The sequence below is a fragment of the Musca vetustissima genome, unplaced genomic scaffold, assembly GCF_032173495.1.
Source record: "Musca vetustissima isolate MV318-11 ecotype Yass unplaced genomic scaffold, APGP_CSIRO_Mvet_v1 utg4128, whole genome shotgun sequence".
In the NCBI taxonomy this organism is placed as follows: domain Eukaryota; kingdom Metazoa; phylum Arthropoda; class Insecta; order Diptera; family Muscidae; genus Musca; species Musca vetustissima.
In genome coordinates this window covers 125526-147791 of record NW_026873962.1, presented here as the reverse complement: position 1 = coordinate 147791, position 22266 = coordinate 125526, and the positions used below count along the sequence as shown (strand labels likewise).

Genomic DNA, 22266 nt, shown 5'->3' with positions numbered 1-22266 from the left:
TTTGCAATTTTAAATCGACTTAGTATGAGATTCTATGTATATTCTCGAAAAGTACCATGGTTCTATCTCATTTCATTTTGCCTGTTACAAGCATATGCACAAAGAAATAATACCCTGTACTACAGTGTGGTGAAGGTTATAAAAAGGCGTAGGATTTTTAGAGAAAAGTGTCTTAAGAAATTCGTGATTTTTGTGCCGATATTCCTCGAGAAGAAATCCATCTTTTTGGGCTGATATTCCTGGAAAACAATTCATTGATATGTCCAAAACAAATATAACAAAAACCACACATTTTGTGGTAATATTTATCAAGAATTAATGCACAAAAAACTCTTGGACCTATATTCCTCAGGAATAAATTTAAAAAAAAAAATAACCTCCTTTTTGGTCTGAAATTCCCGGAAAATAAAAAATTGATCTGTTTGCATTGATATACACTATTTTGAGAAAACCTTCTACTTTTTGACTGACATTTGTCAAGATTTATTTTTCGAAATATCCATACCTCTTTTACTGATATTCTTCGAAAATAAATTCTGAAAATATGTGTTTGACAAAAATGCCCCTTTTACGTTGATATATCTCGAGAATAAATTCTAGAAAAATATATGGGCAATATTGCCAATTTTTTAACATAGCTGAAGCGGAGGTTCACCCCTTTATAACTCGGGAATTACTTAAGTATATGAAAAAAGTGAATAGTTTTGGGTTAATTGATCTGTCGTTGCAAACTGTTCATGATATTGACCTCCAAACTTTATTTTGGTGGAAGCTGTGTCTACTTTAATGTAAAAAAATGTGTAAAAACAGGTTGAGGCAAACCAGTTTTTTTATGTTCTCTATCGATTTGTGACTAAGCCAGTCATTCCACGGTCTTCGTGTCAAAAGAAAACTAGAAACCAACAAAATGGGGACTACGCCCCTTATGTATTATTTTCAAAATTTTAACTGCATGATGCTGACAAATGATGCTGACATTTTGAAGCTCGATTTTGAGTGTTTTTTTAATTTTACTTCTAGCTTTAATACGCAAACAGGGATTTATAAAAATCGATTATAAGAATATTGTAGTCGCGAATCCGCGTAATTTGATATGTATTTTGTGTATGTAGTATGCACAGCTTCAAAGTAATACTCATCCGAAGGTGCGAATTTTGTGCGATCAAATTTCTAAAAAACATATTTTTTCGGGCCAAATTTTTAGATCTGTCAACTGAATGATATGGGTACACGCGATCAATAAGGTTTTTTACGTTTCGGATGATATAAAATCTTCTTCGTGAAAATCCATCTACTAGAACGGCGGGAACTGGCCTTCCAAAAACACGAAATTTGGCGAAAAATGTTTTTGAAAATATCGCGGATTTATTTGTGTTTTCTGTGTATCATTTCCGCTTCAATAAATGACCTCATACAGATTTTGATCTTTTTCGAAAAGAGAACTTTAAAAACTTCAGCCGAAAGAGAGATGTACGCAATTTATCTCAAATATAGATTGTGCTGGCACATCCATGGTTCTTAATGGACCACATTGAAATCGGTATAGATCGATGTATTTTTTTAGGGTGCACACCGAAATCGGATGCGCGTTAATGGAGTTTTCGGAAATTATTCGCGTTTTACGATTTTTTGGGTACTTCAATGTAACGTGTGGCACATCTTAGCCGTCAAATGAAATTTCGCAAAATATATATGGATTGGAAGATAAACTTCAGTACTTCCTGGAAACCCCATGCGCATCAAATAATTTTGAGTATTACGCGATTTACACGCAATTTAAAATGTATATTCCATAATATTATTTTATTTTAAGATTTATTCCTATTTATAGAATTCTAAGATTTATCGGAAGGGTCTTGATATAATCCGCAAGGCGTATACTTATACACAAAAAGTGATTATTATTATATATGTCAATTTTTCGGCGAAATTCGGGTAAAATAGCAGAATAACCCCAACATTTTTTTTCTGAAATTTCTTGTATACAATTAAAAAAATAATATGATGACATTATTTTTTGAACCAAAAACAAATATTTTTCCTCAATATCTTGTTTTGTTGTCGCTTTGATTTAGAAACCGCTACACGGACTTGTGTGATTTTGATATCATTTGATTCACCATCGTGTTTAGATTATGTAGATATTTTTAAATTAATTTTTAGGTGTGTGTATGTCATTAATATAATGAAAATATTGATGTAATTTGCTATATTTTTTATTTTTCTCATATTTCGCGAATATGTGCAACTTTATCGTGATTATTATAGTATATTCATATTCTTATTTTACGGAGGAAGATATATATCAACGTTTTTGGTCAATAAACGGCGTAATTTTAAGATTTTTTTCTTATGCCCAAAATTAAAAACTCGATAACTTTTGCGCGCATCAACCAAAAATTTGATCGCGAACGGATTCGGAGTCAGAACATTTTTCTCTATATGTGTACCAAAAATCATAGATGTGCGACAAAAACAAAAAAGCTGATTTTTTGAAAATGGAATATTAAAAAATTGGCAATATTGCCCATATAAGTATTTTGGGCTGATATTGTGTGAGAAAAATACTTTTGAAAACTCTAATATTTATTAAAATATAGACTATCTTTCGACTGATATTCCTTGAGAATAAAATTCTTGAAATAGCCAAATGTCTATTTTTTTTTCTCAAAAAATTTCGACCCAAAATGTTGTATATTCTATAATTTATTCTTAAGTAATAGTCTAAGAGGCGTGGAGTTTTTATCTTTTTTGAGAAATATAAGACCAAAAAGGGTTATATTTAAAGCACTCTCTCTTTTCGTCAGCCATTTTCGATGATGTATCTCTCAGTTACGCTCTCACGCACATCCTCTCATTTTAGTTCTGTTCAACTCTGATTTAAAGACCAAATTTTCTCGAAAAATATGAGACCAACCGACGAGATTTTTTTAAGAATTTATCGAACACATTTTATATGCATATGTAAAAAAATCGAACTTACGTTTATATAAAAATTTTGAATAGTCACAATCCATGATGCTGGTTGGTAGCTGCTACTGATGATCCAGGTTCTGCTAAGAGATGTCTATAAATTCCAAAGACTTATAATTTGCCGACGGTACTGCAATCACAATCGGCTTTACAAAATAACGAGGATTTTCACTTTTGAATTAGGATAATCACTTTTATGCACACTTTTTCACTTAAACACGATTCTTATGGTAATTTTTATGACGATTATTTCATAAAAAATATATTTTTTTCAATATTTTCCAAAAAAAAATCAAAATGAAATATTTTTCAAATGGAAAAAACTTAGAACACTTGATGTAAACAGAAAAAACAATTGAAATACTTTTATTTGTTTTTAAAGTATTTTTTTAGATTTTTTTTTTTATTTTTCAAAATTCTCACTACTTTTATAAATCTTTATGAATTATCATAAAGATGTCACAAATTTTAGTTTAACTTTTATTGAAAATGACGACATTTTGTTATGATTATTAATAATTTTTTCGTAATTTCAAAATTATTATTTCTTTTGTTGTACACTTTTAATTCCATTAATTAATTAAACACTTTTGTTTTTTTTTTTTATTATTTTTTTCTTCACAGGCCAAGAAAACAAGCGATTCAATTAGTTATCATTAATTTTGTGTGTTTGTGTTATTTGATTGTTCTAATTTCGTTTTTGTTTGTGTTTCACTGCTTCTCAATTTATCAATTGATGATTTCCGAACACCTTTCACTCTCTCTATCGTGCTCACTCGTTCGCTCGCTAGACGACCGACGGTAAAGGTGGGATTTCTTTTTGAGGGAAGTATTTTTGTTGTTGTTTAGTTTTATATCTTTTGGATTTTGGTGTTTTCGTTTTAATTTTCTTGGGTGTGAAGGCGGAATTGTTTAATCACAAAATTAATGGCAAATTTGTTGCCAAACACTTGTCTAGCTCGAACACACACACGCACGCATTCACGCATCCGTTTGCTCACGTTTATTGAAACGGCGCTCGCTGCTTCTTGTTCTTTGTTGGCCAACTAGTCTGCCAGCCAAATGTTTTTTTTTTCTTCTTGCCGATGATTCGATTCAATTCACTTTTTTGTTGTTATTTTACGAGGTCGGCGTATCGTCGTTGTGTTCCAAAGAGCACAATCACCCACAAAGATAAGATAAATCCGTAATGGCCAACCTGTCATTCATTAGAGCGGGGACTAGCACCCGTGCTTTTTATTTTTATTTGTTTTTTTTTTTATTTATTTATTTTGTAATTTTCCAAATTGTTTTGTATATTTGTCACCAAATTAATTCAATGTCACGACAACGAAAATAAAACTGAAAACACATTTTCTAAACATTTTTCACACATAATTTGTTGCATTATTTCAATTTGCTTTTGTCATTGAGATTTAATTTATTGTCGGGTTTTCTTTTCTGCAAATTAAAAAAAGAAAAATAATTTTAATTTTTTGGAGCGTTTGAATTATAAATATAATATATGTATGGGTGTTAGAAGAGCTTGTTGGCGCGTTGTATTTTGTTTGTCCGTCGGCCTTTAAAATCGAACGGATATACATAGATGTTAATAGCTCTGTTCCAGAACCGTTAATAATCTAATATTTGTGAAATTTTACATATTTGTATAACATCCACATTAGGATGGAGTGTATAATAAATTTGTGAATCCGTTTGCAACACCTCGGAATGTTCTTCGGCGACCCCATAAAGTATAAATATTCTTGACCAGATTAAAATGCAAATCCGTCTGTCTGTTAAAATTACGATAGAGATCTAAATATTTAAGATAAAATTGCTACTATGATGTTTGGAGTTTGGATATATCGGTCGACATTTTCGTATAGTCCGCATATAAAAGTTCATCCCAATTTTCGATATATTGAAGATTTTAATAACATGTTCTAACTGAAGGGGTTGCAATTTGCCCAGCCCCATTTTAGTTTTTTTGATGGTCCGAGGCTCTCTTTTTCAACGGGATTAGTTGTAATTTGGGCTATCAACCTTAGCCCCCATATAAAAGTTTCGACCTTTAATACATATTTGGAAGATTTTAGCAACATGTTCTCACCAAAGTGGCTGAAATTTGATATTCCAGGGTTTTAGAGATTTGGATATAATTTTGGATTCCGAATTTTTGGAAGTTGAAATACATGTTTTCATAAAATTTAAGGCTCTAACAGCACTTTTTTGAAAATTGTAACCGAATTTATAGAGGAATTGCAATGTAGGTCTATGTTTTGACATTTCTTCCGCCATTTCGAAGGTCTTAACTCGAAAATGGGTGTAATTTTGCATTTCGGATTGTTGGGGAATTAATAAATACCTATTGCATAGACCAGTTTAACTTTCGGTACCTTGAAATTCTATGCCACTTACGTATTCAATTTTTCCCAAATAAACAACCTACTGGCAGACAATTTACAATGACATAGTCTCCATATAATAGTCCTGACTTTGTTAAAACAATTTTTCGAATGCACACCACATCGTGGATGGTGTAAAATGTTCGAAGTAAATTCTAACAAATCGGAATTCGACAAGCCTAATATCTTTAATATCTTTGAAGACTTCACGCAAAGAAATTGATCGCCCTAGGTTTCTCAAACAGAACGCAACATTTCTCCCATGAACAACATGCGTTTCGGACTCATAGACATTGATCTATTATTCATCACCTGTGGAGATCTTATATTTTATATATAGATTTTTTAACTATAGTCAAATTGCCAACGTATGCAATATCAGTGGGCCCTTTTTGGACAACCTTTAAACCCTTCGATTTTAGCGACCATTCTATAGGTCATAAACACATAAAGATTCATATTCACATTGTCGTTATAATCAAAATGAGAAGTGGTCATACAAGACCCATCTTCTTACCTGACCTAGGATTATTATGTGTAAATTTTGAATTAAATACAATACTCAATTCGTTCTACAACATTTTCAAAACATTGACTTATGCGGGGAACTGCAATAATGCTTAGATAATACCTTCTATATTCCATTCGTTTTTGGAGAGGTGCTGGAAGAAGTAACTGATTGGCTCTTATTTTTGACATGATCAAAGACTTTTGAAGGTAGGAACAAATTGGGTATCTATTTGTACATTATTTTAATAAGATAGCAAAAGAAGTATACTTATTAGCCACATAGTATCAGTAAATCTATAATGATGAGCAAAGTTTGGATTTAAAACAATTGTATTTGTTTTAAATCCAAACTTGATATGCTTAATGAAAATTTTTATCAAATTTAGGCCTTTTTTCACTCCATATGAGATTTGCAAACATTGACCCTTCGTAGGAGAGGTAGAGGAAGTTGTGACCAAATACACTCTATTTGTATACCCTACACAACTATGTTCTCAGATTATAATGGATTTGTAAATTGGTCCTAGACTCACATTTTAGTATACCGATCGTCATATCTCTAGACATGTCTGTTCGTCCGTCCGTCTATCCATCATAATTTGTGAACCAATCATCACGAAATTTTGCATGTAGAAACAAAGACCCCTATTGTTTTTTGTAATGATCGATTAATATTTAGGGGATGAAATGGATCAAAAACTTGACTGTTTTTCTGAACGCTCTAAAGGCCACAATTATGGCCCGAACATCACAACATTTTACACAGAGAAAGGGGTATGATCATAGAATAAGCATAGAAAAAGTTTTGCAAGGTTATATTTAGATAATCAAATTACTTTTGTGTGAAAAATTACAAAATTTGTTTTCTATGACGTATATATATATATATATATATATACTCCAGAAGCACATAGACCCGAGAACTTAAATTGATACCAATTATTGTTGTATGTACTTGGATGTGAATGTTATCCTTAAATATTCACCATTCTGATATTGTTTAGTATTACCATAAACACACTAGAGGCGTTAATTTCGCACTGATCGGTTATGGCCAAAGACGACGCCTATAATTTTCGATAATGGTCAGATAATATTTCGGGGATGAAATGGCCCTGAAACATAACATGTCTGGCTGTAGATACCACAATTATAAGCCGAGTATCACACAATTTTCCTTGGGGAAGGCGATCTGTCTTAAATAACAAAATTTGAATCTTATGAAGTAAAGTTTTACTCCGGGAAAAAAATGAAAAGATGCCACAGAGGAGCTGCGAACCTCTAATCCGGCAAAAGATTGCAAACATCGCTAAATATTACCCAGGAGCTATATATATATGCGCAGAAACTTAGAGTTCAGTGGTAGCAGGGTAGATTATGGTCAACCCGCCTGACTATACTGTTCTGCTCACTGGTTAGAATTGATAAAAAGGTCTTTGAAGTTTGGCAGGAAGGAGTTGACTTAAAAGCTCCCTTTTCGGATCTGCTATAGCAAAGTGTGAATGAAACTTAATATTCAAATTTAAAAAATGGTGGTCTATCTGAAAAAGTGGACCGATGAGCCCATCATAAGGCTCAAATAGGGTTGTTGGAGAAATAGCAATGAAATAAGTGGGTGCAATAATTACGATGAGAAAAGAACTTTGTATTCAAGCTATAGTATAAGATTGGAAATAGTAGAAGAGACGCCGGGGTCACCGATAATATATATTTTTAGACTTGACTTGTGAGGTATATGTACATCAAATCAAATATTCTGCTCAATTGATATTATACATTTTGTTTAAGCGGTAACAGAAGATGCTATTCGATATTCTTTATTTTCGGAAATAATATATGATTTGATAAAAACTAGTACTATTACGTTTGTCTTATTCAAATTTTTTATATTTTTAAAAACAACTGGAGCTAACGGGTCACCAAATAATCTAAAATCTTCAAAATATCGAAAAGTATGCGAGATCTTCTTAATATTAGTTTTGGGAAAAAGAAATCCATTTTTTGTGTAAATGGTTTAAAACATTTATGGTCGATTTTTAGCTCCTGTGCGAGGTGCACCTTTAACATCAAACATTCCTGAATGGAATCTACGAAACCAAAAATGCACATAATCGGCTGTTATAGTATCGGAACCATAAACACCATTCACAACTTTATCCGCTTTGCTTGCATTTTCGCCTTTTTCAAAGAAAACCCGTAGAATGTACCAAATTTTCCGTTGTTCACATTAATTTTTAACACCCTGTAACTCACAACTGAAAGCACCAAACAATAAACAGAAAAACTGCGAAATATCACCCTTTTAACGAGCATAAATCTGAAATACTTTACGAGAAAACTGTCAGTACAGTCATTTGAACAAAAAATAATGGATTTCTTTTTCCCAAACCTAATATATGTATATGCCAAACCCTACCCTACAAGAAACTAAATTCCACCAATTCGGTGGAGAGATTCGGGTACAAAATACAGAGAATGGGGCGAAGACTATTATAAGCGGGATATATCACAACATGGACATGTAACAAAATAGTTCTGCAAAGTGTTTCTCATCCACCAACAACCCGGAATGCCAAATTGCAGCATTACGGTGGGAAAACTGCGTCTGAAATCTTTATAATACCGAAAATGGGTCGGGAGCGTAATATGGTGGATATGCCGAAATATGGACCTATATTGAAATTATCAATATAGATTCATACAGATTCACCATATAACCGTCCAAAACAGATTTATTTCAGACACTTTGGCGGAATACGTTGATAATTTTTTGCATATTTTCTCAAAAAGCCCAGGAACATAAAATTACGGTCCTTTCGGTTGGAAAATGCGATTGCCACCGTGCACCGACATATTCCATGTAGTGTGTGCAAAATTTCAAAGCTTTATATTATATTCTGTAATCTCTATCGTGCTTGAAATAAACCGACGGACATGGCTAAACCCACATCTTCTTTTGATTCTTCATCAGAATTAAATTAAATACTTTAAGCGGTTTTCGATGAATATTTATTAATTCCGGGAAGTATTTCTAGATATTGCAAGCTGAATAACAAGTTTAATATTCACTTCACTTTATGGTATAAAAATCCCGCCAACCGGAATGCCACTTATATCTACAAAACGAATTTTTCAACCAACAGGGTTGAAAGTTTTCTAAGAGATTTTTGTTTAAAAAACCTTAAGTTTATTTAACAAGACAATATAAAATTATGTTTGGCATTGTTGGGTTTTTTCACTGCTACAAAATCCGGCGGCAAAATTTTGGCGCCCAATTGTTTATTTATTTATTTTTTAGTTTTTTGCGAACTACTCCACATGGGATTTTTTATTTGTAATCCAAGATTATCTTTTGATTATTGCCACTAAATTTTGTTTACAATAGTTGACATTTGCTGGGTTTTTTGGCAAATAACGGCACTTTTATTTTCACAGGTACCATTTTTGTTTTGCGTCGGTAATGCAGGCACGTCAAACAAACACACGCACAACACGCACTTCAAACGGCAAATCAAGGGGGCAGTTTTACCCCCCAAAAAAGTGAATAAAAACGAACCCAAAAAAAAACTCACTCTCACACATGTGGCGGTCGGAAAAAAGTGTCACGCACGCATACGTTTATAGCACGTTATCGCACGTTTACAAGATTGATTTGATGGATCTCAACACGCGGCGGCGGCGACGGTAATAGTCAAGAGCAAGCGACGGCGGCAAAGAGCAACGCCAAATGTTGTTTATTATTTTGTGTTTTTTTTTTTTTTTTTTGATTTCGTGTTATTATTTTTTGTTTATATTTTTCTGTAACTTCCTTTAGAAGGGTTTCTTATTTCTTTTTGTCACACCATATCACAATGAGCTGTTAAGCAATAGGCTGGCTTATTATGCTCCACTCATAATTGCTGCTGTCAAAAACCGTAGAAATCATAGATGATCATCGCTTAAGAAAGCAAGACAAAACATGAACGACACAAAAAAAGAAAAACACAACAAAAACACGACGATGACAACGAATTAACGCCACAAAAAATACGTTTTGCATTCGCCTGAGATGCGATGACGACGACAACAAACGTTTATGACGACGCGATAATAATTTTCATAAAACAATTGAACGCGACAGCATTAGCGGACGACGACGGCATAAACAAAACTGCCAACTTTAAATTGGCTCAAATCGTCGCGGGCCACAACAAGCAAAAATCTCTTCTAACTGAATTCTGTTTCTGTAGTTTTTTTGTTTTCGTCGTCGTCGTCTTCTGCTTCTTGTTCGTTTCCCTCAATGATGTGTTGCTATTGTTGTGCACAAGCAGCAGCAACAACAACAATGACGACGACGAAAACAGACAGCAACAATACAAAGCAATACGTTTTGTGTATCTGAATGTGCTCCACACTTCATACACATCCAACCAACCATCCATCCAAAGATATTCATGCATTCATCTTTCTAGCTGAGAGCAGCTAGCCAACCAGGCAGCCAACCAACCGATGTGCCTGTAACACAGAACACATCACGAATATAAATCGTATAACCACGAAATTAAAACGAACCCCTTAACAGCAAATGAAACGAACCACGAACATGGTTCGAATCAAACCGTATGGTTTGATGGATAAAATCAAATCGAAGAGGGTGAACAATAAGAATCAAAACATTAACCCCCCTGTTGGAGGCATTGAGAAAAAAGAGCGACACACACACACACACCCATACACCGTTAACCACAACAATTGAGAGCAAGAGTAAAATATTGAGAATAAAAGAGCATTAAATTGTGCTTGCACAAAAATCGCGCCTTTGAGTTTCTGCTTGGTTAGGTAGGGGGTACATTCTGCTGCTAGTCGGCTACCGGCTGCAATATTTGTTGCTTTGGCCCCCCACCAAACAGTTTCCAACAAAAACGAATGTTTTGTTTGTGCTCCACAGGCTGTTTTATGAGATAGTGTGCGTGTGTGTGGTTTTAACACAGCCCCCCTCTTATCATAATGGTAATAAATATTGTATCAGCAGATAACATTTGGGTAAAGGAACTAGAAACCATTATGGAAAAAATTCTCCGAACAACAAGTCGGATACTTATTTCTTTAAAAAAAGTTCTCAGACCCACAGGCCGGATACTTTTTTCTATAGAAAAAAATCTTAGACCCACAGGTAGGATACTTTTTTCTATAGAAAAAAATCTCAGACCCACAGGTCGGATACTTTTTCTATAGAAAAAGTCTCAGTCCCACAGGTCGGATACTTTTTCTATAGAAAAAAGTCTCAGACCCACAGGTCGGATACTTTTTCTATAGAAAAAAATCTTAGACCCACAGGTCGGATACCTTTTCTATAGAAAAAAGTCTAAGACCCACATGTCGGATACTTTTTTCTATAGAAAACAGTCTCAGACCCACAGGTCGGATACTTTTTCTATAGAAAAAAGTCTCAGACCCACCCGTCGGATACTTTTTCTATAGAAGCAAGTCTCAGACCGACAGGTCGGATACTTTTTCTATAGAAAAAAGTCTCAGACCCACAGGTCGGATATTTTTTCTATAGAAAAAATTTTTCTGACCCACATGTCGGATACTTTTTCCATAGAAAAAGTCTCAGACCCACAGGTCGGATACTTTTTCGGTAAAAAATACGAAGACCCTCAGGTTGTATACTTTTTTCTATAGAAAACATTCTCAGACAAACATGTCGGATAATTTTTTATACGAACTATTTTAGGCTCATAAGACTCACGGTTTTTTCTATAGAAAAAATTTCAAGCCCCTTGGACTGATACTCCATGCACTCAAGATTGTTTCTAAAGTAAAAAAAATAACGCTCATTGGACTCTTGGTTTTTTTCTATAGAACAAAAATCAGACACCTTGGGTTGATGGTTGTTTCTATAGAAAAAAATCACGCCCATTGCACTTTTGTTGTTTTTTTTTATGAAAAATCGGGCCCCTTGATTAGTATACCCTTCAACACACTGTGGTACAGGGTATTATGTCTTTGTGCATATGTTTGTAACAGGCAAAATGAAACGGGATAGGCACAGGTTTCCTTTTGAGAATATGCATAGAATCACTTTCTAAGTCGATTTATGCATGTCCGTCTGTCCGTCCGTCTATGTATTTCTGTGAACAATGCACAGGTCGCAATTATGATCCGATTTGGATGAAATTTGACACATGTCACTTATTTGGCACAAAGACGAACCCTATTGAAATTGGAGAAAATTGTTTCAGATTTAGATATAGCTCCCATATATAGTTTCGTCCGATTTTAGGTAAATGGTGCACCAAACTACCAATATTGGTCCGATTGAGACAAAATTGCACAGAGTACTGACTTAGGCCCAGATTGATGAATGCGATTGAAACCAATTTTTCCACAGAGTACTAAATTAGGTCTAGATTGATATACGCCATAGATTAAGATATAGCTTCCATATATAGTTTCGTCCGATTTAAGGTAAATGGAACTACAAAGAGACAAATTTAAGCCGATTGGAACAAATTTTGCACAACGTACTGAATTAGGTCCAAATTTATGTATACCAAGTTTTGTTGGAATCGGTTCAGATTTAAATATAACTCACATATAAAGTTTCCTCCGATTTTATACAAATGGTGCACCATACTGTCAATGTTTGTCCGATTTAAACAAAATTTTTCATAGCGTATTGAAGTTACCACATGTTAACATCCGTATTGAAATTACTGCAGGTTGACGTACGTGAAGTTTTGTTGAAATCAGATCAGATTTCGATAGAGCTCCCATATATATTTTCGTCCCATTTTATGCAAATAGCGTACCGAGAAGTCCATGCTTTTTCTATATTCACGAAATTTTGCAGCGGGTATGGAATTTAGTCTAGAATGCTTTAGTTAAGTTTAAAATCGGTTCAGATTTCAATATAGCGCACATATGTACTTTAGTCCGATTTTATGCAAATGGTCCGCAAATCGTCCAATTCCATTTCAATGGTCCTCCAAAGATGCTATGTCAATTCTTCGTATTCTATTCTATGGATATTGTACATATGAGCATCTCTGGTATGTACCCAATGTGGTAAAGGGTATCATATATTCGGGCCCATCCGACTATTGAGCTATCATTACTGGTTTCTATTGAAAAAATTCTGAACACTTGGATTAATATTAACTTATTGGATTAATTATCTATAGAAAAAATAGGATTTTTTCTCAGAACTACAGGTCGAATACTTTTTTCTATAGAAAAAATTCTCAGAACCACAACACTGATGGTCTTTCTGTAGAAAAAATATAAAACCCTCAAGTCGGATATTTCGAAGATCCACATAGAAAGTATTTCAAATCCACAGGTTGGACATTTTTGTAAAATTCGAACCCTTACTTCTGATAGTTTTTTTTTTTTTTTGTTTTCTATAGAAACAAATTTCGTTAGAGAATTTGTCCTCTCTTGCCAAACTAGTGCCTTGTCCCAACAGGGCACTTTCAAAATATCCAACAATAGCTCTGTGACGCAATAATATCGGTGTCTGTGTTGCATTGCGTTGTGTGGTGCGGTGCATTTGTTTGGCTCAGTGCACCACAAGAGTCAATTTGTTGCTGTTCATGTCTTTTATTGCTTCTGCCGCTGTTGTTGTAGTTGTTGTTACAGTCGTAGCCGTATCAGACAGTGACAACACAACTGTAAGCAAACAATATTAGCAAAATGTGAACACATCCATCTTAATTGTAATGTTAAAGATATATTCCACAGTATGCGGCCGAAATATTAGCGCAGCAGCGAAAAATATTCTTTAAAAATCCACGCCCCTCTTTAAGATCATGAAAAAAAAAATTCTTTAAAAATCCACGCCTCTCTTTAAGGCCTTGAAAAAATATTCTTTAAAAAATCCACACCTCTCTTTAAGGCCTTGAAAAAAATATTATTTAAAAAATCCACACCTCTCTTAAGGCCTTGAAAAAATATTCTTTAAAAAAATTCACAACTCTCTTTAAGGCCTTGGAAAAATATTCTTTAAAAAATCCACACCTCTCTTTAAGGCCTTGAAAAAAATATTATTTAAAAAATCCACACCTCTCTTAAGGCCTTGAAAAAATATTCTTTAAAAAATCCACACCTCTCTTTAAGGCCTTGAAAAATATTCTTTAAAAAATCCACGCCTCTCTTTAAGGCCTTGAAAAAATATTCCTTAAAAAATCCACGCCTCTCTTTAAGGCCTTGAAAAAATATTCCTTAAAAAATCCACGCCTCTCTTTAAGGCCTTGAAAAAATATTCTTTAAAAAATCCACGCCTTGGTTAGGCCTTGAAAAAATATTCTTTAATAAATCCACGCCTTGGTTAGGCCTTGAAAAAATATTCCTTAAAAAATCCACGCCTCTCTTTAAGGCCTTGAAAAAATATTCTTTAAAAAATCCACGCCTTGGTTAGGCCTTGAAAAAATATTCTTTAATAAATCCACGCCTTGGTTAGGCCTTGAAAAAATATTCTTTAATAAATCCACGCCTTGGTTAGGCCTTGAAAAAATATTCTTTAATAAATCCACGCCTTGGTTAGGCCTTGAAAAAATATTCTTTAATAAATCCACGCCTTGGTTAGGCCTTGAAAAACTATTCTTTAATAAATCCACGCCTTGGTTAGGCCTTGAAAAACTATTCTTTAATAAATCCACGCCTTGGTTAGGCCTTGAAAAACTATTCTTTAATAAATCCGCGCCTTGGTTAGACCGTGAAAAACTATTCTTTAATAAATCCACGCCTTGAAAAAATATTTTTTTAAAAATTCACGCCTTGTGGGAATCTTTGAAAAAATATTCTCTAAAAAATCCACGCCTGGGTTAGGCCTTGAAAAATATTCTTTAAAAAATCCACGCCTGTGTTAGGTCTTGAAAAATATTCTTTAAAAAATCCACGGCTGTGTTAGGCCTTGAAAAATATTCTTTAAAAAATCCACGCCTGTGTTAGGCCTTTAAAAATATTCTTTAAAAAATCCACGCCTTGTGTAAGTCATTGAAAAAAGAAATTCATCTTGCCCTCCCATTTATTCATACGGGTTATAGAGTTCATCAAATGGAGCCGATTTGGACAAATAGAACAAACATTTGCATTAATGACAAATGCAATTTGCAACTCAAAGAGAGTGAGAGAGAGAACGAAAGTACATAATATTGCCCTTGAGAGAACCAAAAGAGAACGACGTGATTAATGCTAGCCGCATATCATCGTGGGGTTAGGTCTGCCGAACGAAGGGACTCAACAATTGTATTCGTGCAATGCATTGCAACGTTAGAACAAATCCTGATGCATTCAGCACGATTCGGCAATTTGTGCATTTGCTGGGGCTACGTGTTTTGGATGTCGAATTCAGTGTCGTGTTGTTTTTGTTTTTGTTTTTTTTTTGTTATTTGTTCTTCTGTTTCATTTTAGCTGAGAAGAGAGAGTTGTTGCGTCTCGTCGCCTGACTTCAGTTGAATTGACTGGTCGTGGTTGTTGTTGCTGTTATTGTTGTCACTTCTGCTTGCTGCATGACTTTTTTGTATGAATGAAGTTAAACTGTTTGTCGTTCCTGCTGTTGTTGTTGTTCATCTTCACATGACGATTTTTTTGCTCTTCTTGTTGCTCTTTTTTGTCTCATTTTTTCAGCTGACATTATTCACTGCTAGTGTTACCAGAATTTTATCACAGTTGATGACGATGTCGTTGTTGTTTTTGTTGCTGCTGCTGCTGTTTACCATGTGTTGCATGTTTTGGTGTAAAGTTCTTCGCTTAAGGGTATATCCCTTCTCCTAGGAACTCCTCTTGACAATTGAAAGTGTTGAGTTTTTTTCTGTAGGGTTTGTATTTCATATTTTCGGTTCATTTTCATTTTTCGGGGAAACGAAGTGATGAAGTCAATAATAATGAAGATGCTACTCATGTGCTACAGCAACGACATTTATTTGACAAGTGACCTTATTTGAGTTGCATAGCAGGAAAAACACAAATTTAATTTCATTCATAAGAATTGTAACAAGCATTACGGGAAATTGTCGAAATCTGTGGCGCCAGGTAAATTATTGCAATGAAATTCTTCATACGAAAGAAGTGTATCAAATAATTAATTTCCTTGAAAAACCAGTAAGGAAAGTAGTAAAGTCGGACGGGGTGGACGACTATATGATACCCTTCACCACTTTGGGTATATTCTTTGGGTATGAATTCTAACAGACGTTTTTGAAGGACCAGTAAAATGAAATTGGATCCATAAACATGTCATTCTGCAAACAACATTTTTCATTTGGTCAGATATAGAGTTGTTTCATACAATGGAATAAAATTATGTAAATCAATTTAAAGCAAATATCAATCGGACACCCGTCGATTATTTGGATAAATATCTGATAAACATGAGGAGTTTCGTGCACCATTTACTAAAAATCAGACGAAAATATATATAAAAGCTATATAGAATTCTAAACCGATTTCATAGAAACTTGACACAGGTTAGGTTATATTAATTTCAGTATGTTTTGTGTATATCGGCCACATTTTGATTTCTTGGTGCATAATGTATTAAAAATTGAGAGAAAAAATATATAGGAGCACACGCTAGGTTATATTAACTACGGTACGTTGTGGGTCTTTGGGGCCCCATTTACATAAAATCGGACAAAACTATATATGGGAGCTATATCTAAATCTGAACCGATTTTCACGAAACTTAGCACACATCATTCTGGACCTAATTCAGTACCCTACACCAAATTTCGTGCACATCGAAAGATATATAGGGACATTGGGTCTCCATTTACATAAAATCGGACAAAACTATATATGGGAGCTATATCTAAATTGGAACCGATTTTCTCTTTCTATGCCAAATTTCGTGCAAATAGAAAGATATATAGGGACTTTGGTGCACCATTCACCTTAAATCGGGCAAAACTATATCTAAATCTGAACAGATTTTCACGAAACTTAGCACACATCATTCTGGACCTAATTCAGTACCCTACACCAAGTTTCGTGCAAATCGAAAGATATATAGGGACTTTGGGGCCCCATTTACATTAAAATCGGACAAAACTATATATGGGAGCTATATCTCAATCGGAACCGATTTTCTCGTAACTTAGCACACATCATTCTGGACCTAATTCAGTACCCTACACCAAGTTTCGTTCAAATCAAAAGATATATAGCGACTTTGGGGCCCCATTTACATAAAATCGAACAAAACTATATATGGTAGCTATATCTAAATCGGAACCGATTTTCTTGAAACTTAGCACACATCATTCTGGACCTAATTCAGTACCCTACACCAAATTTCGTGCAATTCGAAAGATATATAGGGACTTTGGTGCACCATTTACCTTAAATCGGACGAAAATATATATGGGAGCTATATCTAAATCTGAACCGATTTTCTTGAATTTCAATAGGGTTCGTGCTTGGGCCTAATAAGTGACTTGTGCCAAATTTCATCCATATCAGATCATAGATGCGACCTGTACTTTGTTTACAATTTAACATCTACAGACGGATGGACATGCATAAATCGACTTAAAAAGTGATTCTATGCATATTCTCAAAAGGAACCATGTGTCTATCTCGTTTCCTTTTGCTTGTTACAAACATATGCACAAAGACATAATACCCTGTACGACAGTGTGGTGAAGGGTATAAATAGTCTTTAAAAAATCCACACCTGTCAAAGCACTTGAAAAAAACTATTCCTCAAAGCTCCACTTTATACATTCCACGCATGTGTAAGGCCATAATATATTTATTCAAAAATCTAAGCTTTTGTTAGATCTTGAAAAATATTCTTTAAAAAATCCACGCCTACTGTTACCCTTTGAAAAAATATTCTTTAATCTTGAAAAAATATTCTTTAGAAATACACGCCTCTCGTAGCTCTTAAAAAAATATTCTTTGAAAAAGACTTGTATGGCCTTTGAAAAAATAATCTTTAAAAAATTCACGCCTATATTAGGCCTTGAAAAATATTCTTTAAAAATACACGCCTGTATTAGCTGTATTAGCCTCTCTTAGCCCTTGAAAAAATGTTCTTTAAAAAATCCTTGCCTACTGCTGAGCATTGAAATCTTTATAAAATGTAGAAATTGAAGAAAATCCCCATTTGACAGCAAAACAACTGTCAAATGATGACGCGCAAAGATGACTTTAACAGATGCGATGAAGGATGATGATGGAAAAGATGACGATGGAAAAGATGACGACAATGATGATGATGACGAATGAGGTTTAATGAACTTTTCAGCAAAATCCTAATACAGGTTAGGACATGTAAAACTGCTGATGTTGGTACTGCAGCAGTTTATTTTGACAGACGGTGATGATATTCATCCGTTGACATTGATGGTGGTGATGATGGTGTGGAAATCGTTGACAACGACCGACAAGAAAATATGAATATTTTATTTGGATTTTCTTCTTTCTTTTTCGTTTCCTTTCTTTGCTATTCAAAAATGAATGAGTTCTGTGTGTGTGAATGAATGAAGTTTGGTATTTAAAATACAAGAAAGTTTAATGGTATGCATAAATTAAAATTATGGATTAGAAGATTTGAAGAAGATGCAGTGCAGGTTTCTAGGACAAAAAAGTTCTCACTTTAAATGTGGTTTCTATGTTTTCGAAATAAAATATTACGACGATTTCGAAATTATGGTGAATTGCAAGGACTAAAACAATTATGCGATTTTAAAAGAATATTCTTTCAGGGCCTAACACAGGCGTGGATTTTTTAAAGAGTATTTTCAAGACCTAAACAGGCGTGGATTTTTAAAGAATATTTTTCTAAGGCCTAAACAGGCGTGGATTTTTAAAGAATATTTTTCTAAGCCCTAACACAGGCATGGATTTTTTTTAAACAATATTTCCGCAGTAGGCGTGGATTTTCGAATGACAATTTCGATACTTTTAATGTTTTATTTACATTCCCACATATTTCAATTCGCATTGAACATACATCTATTCAGCATATGATTGATAAAGGTACATCCTTCATTTAAAGCAACTTGACTGCAATTTCGCATTACTGCTCCTTCTAGGTCATAAATCACCTGTGCAGAAAATTTTCGTTTCGTCCATGTTTTTACACAGCCCATATATACAGTCCTCCCAATTTGCATATTTTTAAGGTTTTAACCGCATTTCCCACCAAAGTGACTTAAACTTTTCTTTCTTCCTTACAAGAGCATTAAGACGTAGATTTGTAGATGAATTTTGTATAACCTTAGAAAGCTTTAAAGTTTTTAAAGCTTTTTATATATGTATATAAATTTATTAATTTGTATAAATGCTTCCAGAAAAAATCTTCACAAAATCCAAGCCCTAAGACCATTCTGTCCTATATACAAATTATTGTAAAAATCTACAACTAATGTTTCTTATAAAATTTCATTCAAAAATCCACGCCTTAAGGCCATCTAAGAACTTATAAAAATTATTTTAAAAATCTTATAAAAATTATTTTAAAAATCTATTATTTTTCTGGGCTCGTATGTGAAGAGACTAAGTTCTTCTAGAGTACGGCCTTTTAGTATTTACAAAAAGGCATTTGGGTATTTTATAAGAACACTCCAATACTTCTGAAATTTTAATGGTTATATTTCTGGTCGTTTAAGAGAACAGACTAAGCCCTTTTACCGTACGACATTTTGGTTATCCATGAGAAGGGATTCGGGTTTTCTTAAAGAATAACTTTTGCAGATTTTCGACGCACCTTTTGGGAATACTTCTCCGTTCTACAAAGAGAGCTTCTTCTGGTCTTCTTTTAAAAGATATTTTGGTCTGAAGAATAAAAATAATAATTTTAATTCGGAAGTGTCTTAAATAATTACCGATTTCAAACCTAACCTGACATTTATTAATTCGTTTCATATGAATAACTTTCAAATTACCCTCTCATATTGCAACTCAGTAAACATTAAAAAATCTTAGCCCGACTTACTTCGTTGTAATTGAGAATGAATACAATTTTCTTCCAACAAAAATAATAATATTTGGTTGGGGGAAAGGAAATCAATTCTGACTTTATTTAACATGGTTCGGCATGTCCGATTTAGGCCACATATGAATCGTTTTGTTGTATGATTTGTTGCCATTTTAAAGCTACTTTCAATACCTCTTTCATAGAAGTCCTGCTCTCGATGCACTCTAGTAGCCGATTTGCACAATCCCCCCTAGATGCCATCCGTTTAAGAAATGGGTCTATCTCATTCCGTTTGGCCAAGGCTTCGCAGATGGAAATTCGATCCATTTTATTTGTTCTGTTAGTTGGTGTGGCACCCAAACATCGAGCTTCTTTTTGAATCCAGCTTTGTTTAAATGGTTTAAAACAGTTTTATGGTCGATTTTTAGCTCCTGGGCGATGTTACGACTACTAGTTGCCTGTCAACATCGATCATTTTTTCCGATTTTATCAACATTTTCATAATGGATTTCTTTTTCCCCATAATGGATTTATAATATCAAAAAATAATTATATTGAACCCAAAAAAAACTTTAAAGGCGGCATGACGAAATAGTCAGATCTCTCACTCAATCCCTACTAAAGCATTGAATTTTAATTCAGTCGACAAATCGATTGCCTCAATTGCATACGAAAATTCCGAGTGCCCAGAAACCAGCACAAAATGTTCAATATAGGTTCGTGTTTTAATATACATTCAAGTTCCTTGTAGGTAAAATTCCCCTTCGATAATTCTTAAGTGTAATGAAGAATATATGGATTTGGGCCGCCCATAGGACAAAATTAAAAAATGAAACTGTTCTTCGGATCAAATTTGGTTCGAGATACCAAAAACGGCAACATTGCTTTCTTGTTCCTTAATATCCCCACACTCTTTCCCACTTTTTTGGAAGGCTGCGCTCACAGACATTGTTTGGACGAAACTGCTAAATGGCAATAACAAGTGTTGAACAACAAAAACTGGCGAATTTTCTTTCAAATCCAGACGAAACGGGTTAAATTATTAGAAGAAAGTTTTAAATTTTTCGAGGTAAACCTTTTTTTGCCTATGCAAATATTTCGTCAGTATAATTTTGAGATTTTCATTTGAAAATATAAGATTTTTTATTTTCAAATATATCTGCACATTATAGAAAAATATTTAATTTACTATATGAAACCTTACAATTTATACTACAGATTTGCCTTTGGAATCATTAAAATATCTCAATTGCTCTAAAAGTTATTCATTTTTTTATTTTTCTATCCCATCAGAGAAGTTATTTCAGTGACTCCCCACTGTAGGGTAAACACATGTGCATACATATAAATATTCTAATAACAATGCATACACACATACCTGTTTCTTCACATCACCAACCCACTGCCTACAAAATTAACACTTTTTTTCTTGCAAGGAGACAACATTTGACCACCCGGCCGAGCGAGCCCTCGACAAAGACAACACGAAATATCAACGACAACGATAACAGCTACACGAAATACAACAAAACATTGATGTGTACACACAAATATTGTTGTTATTGTTTTGCCAAGAATAAATCATCTTTTTATTGTCAATTTCACAATAATTTGTTATTTGCACTTAAATTCAATTAATACTATTTCGATTTGCATAGTTATAAGTATTTATATGTAATTTATTTAAATTAATTTAACAACTATTTCCTTAGAAAAACACAACCGTCCACCAAGCAATTCGCGCACAACTAAAATTGCAATGAGAGAGAGAGAGAAACTGGAGCATTAGAAGTTGCTGAGTATCAAAGAGTAATGCAAATCGATTGTGGGAGATGCACAGTCAAATGTGTTTTTTATAACAGCAACAACACAGCAAATCTCTCTCCTCGCTCCAATTAAAGCTGCCATGAGAACATACGGCTAGCAAATAATTTGTTTACAAAACATTAGAGAGTGATTGTTACTGGTTGGACGAACAGATTAGTATTTGTTGTAATGAGTAAATGATCTTCCTGTAATTAAAGAGAAATCATTGCATTTTTGATTTATTAATGGGAGAAGATATTATCTCAACAACAATTTAACTGGAGTTTCTAATTTATGGTTGTTTGATTATTTGAAACTTCTAATATTCCGTCCGTCCGCAGTAGGCTTTCCTTTTTTTATTGAATAAATATTCAGGCTTAATCCCAGTGTGTTGTTTTTTATAAAACAACTATTTATTAGTGAGGAAATGTATGACAATGTCCATCTCTCGTAAAAATCGAAGTACTTACGTTACCTGTTTTTAAAGTCTATTTCTAACACCTAACACTTGGTTTTTTTAAGGAAAACTTTTTAAAGCCAATAAAATGCGTGGATTTTATAAAAAATATTTTTTAAGGCCTAACACAGGAGTGGATTTTAAACAAAAAAAAAATATTTTTTAAGGCCTAACACAGGCGTAGATTTTTTAAAGAATGTATTTTATACCCTTCACCACACTGT

At 33.7% G+C, this 22266-nt stretch overlaps 1 protein-coding gene across 1 annotated transcript in view; it reads left to right on the top strand.

Moving 5' to 3' along the window:
• Window positions 1-2800: 2800 nt before the first annotated feature.
• LOC133329525 (AP-1 complex subunit gamma-1-like) overlaps window positions 2801-22266 on the top strand; it is a gene marked incomplete at its 3' end in the record, with an annotated part of 142701 nt that continues 123235 nt past the window's right edge. The window contains exon 1 of the mRNA XM_061538003.1: window positions 2801-2810. The remainder of the gene's footprint in view (window positions 2811-22266) is intronic.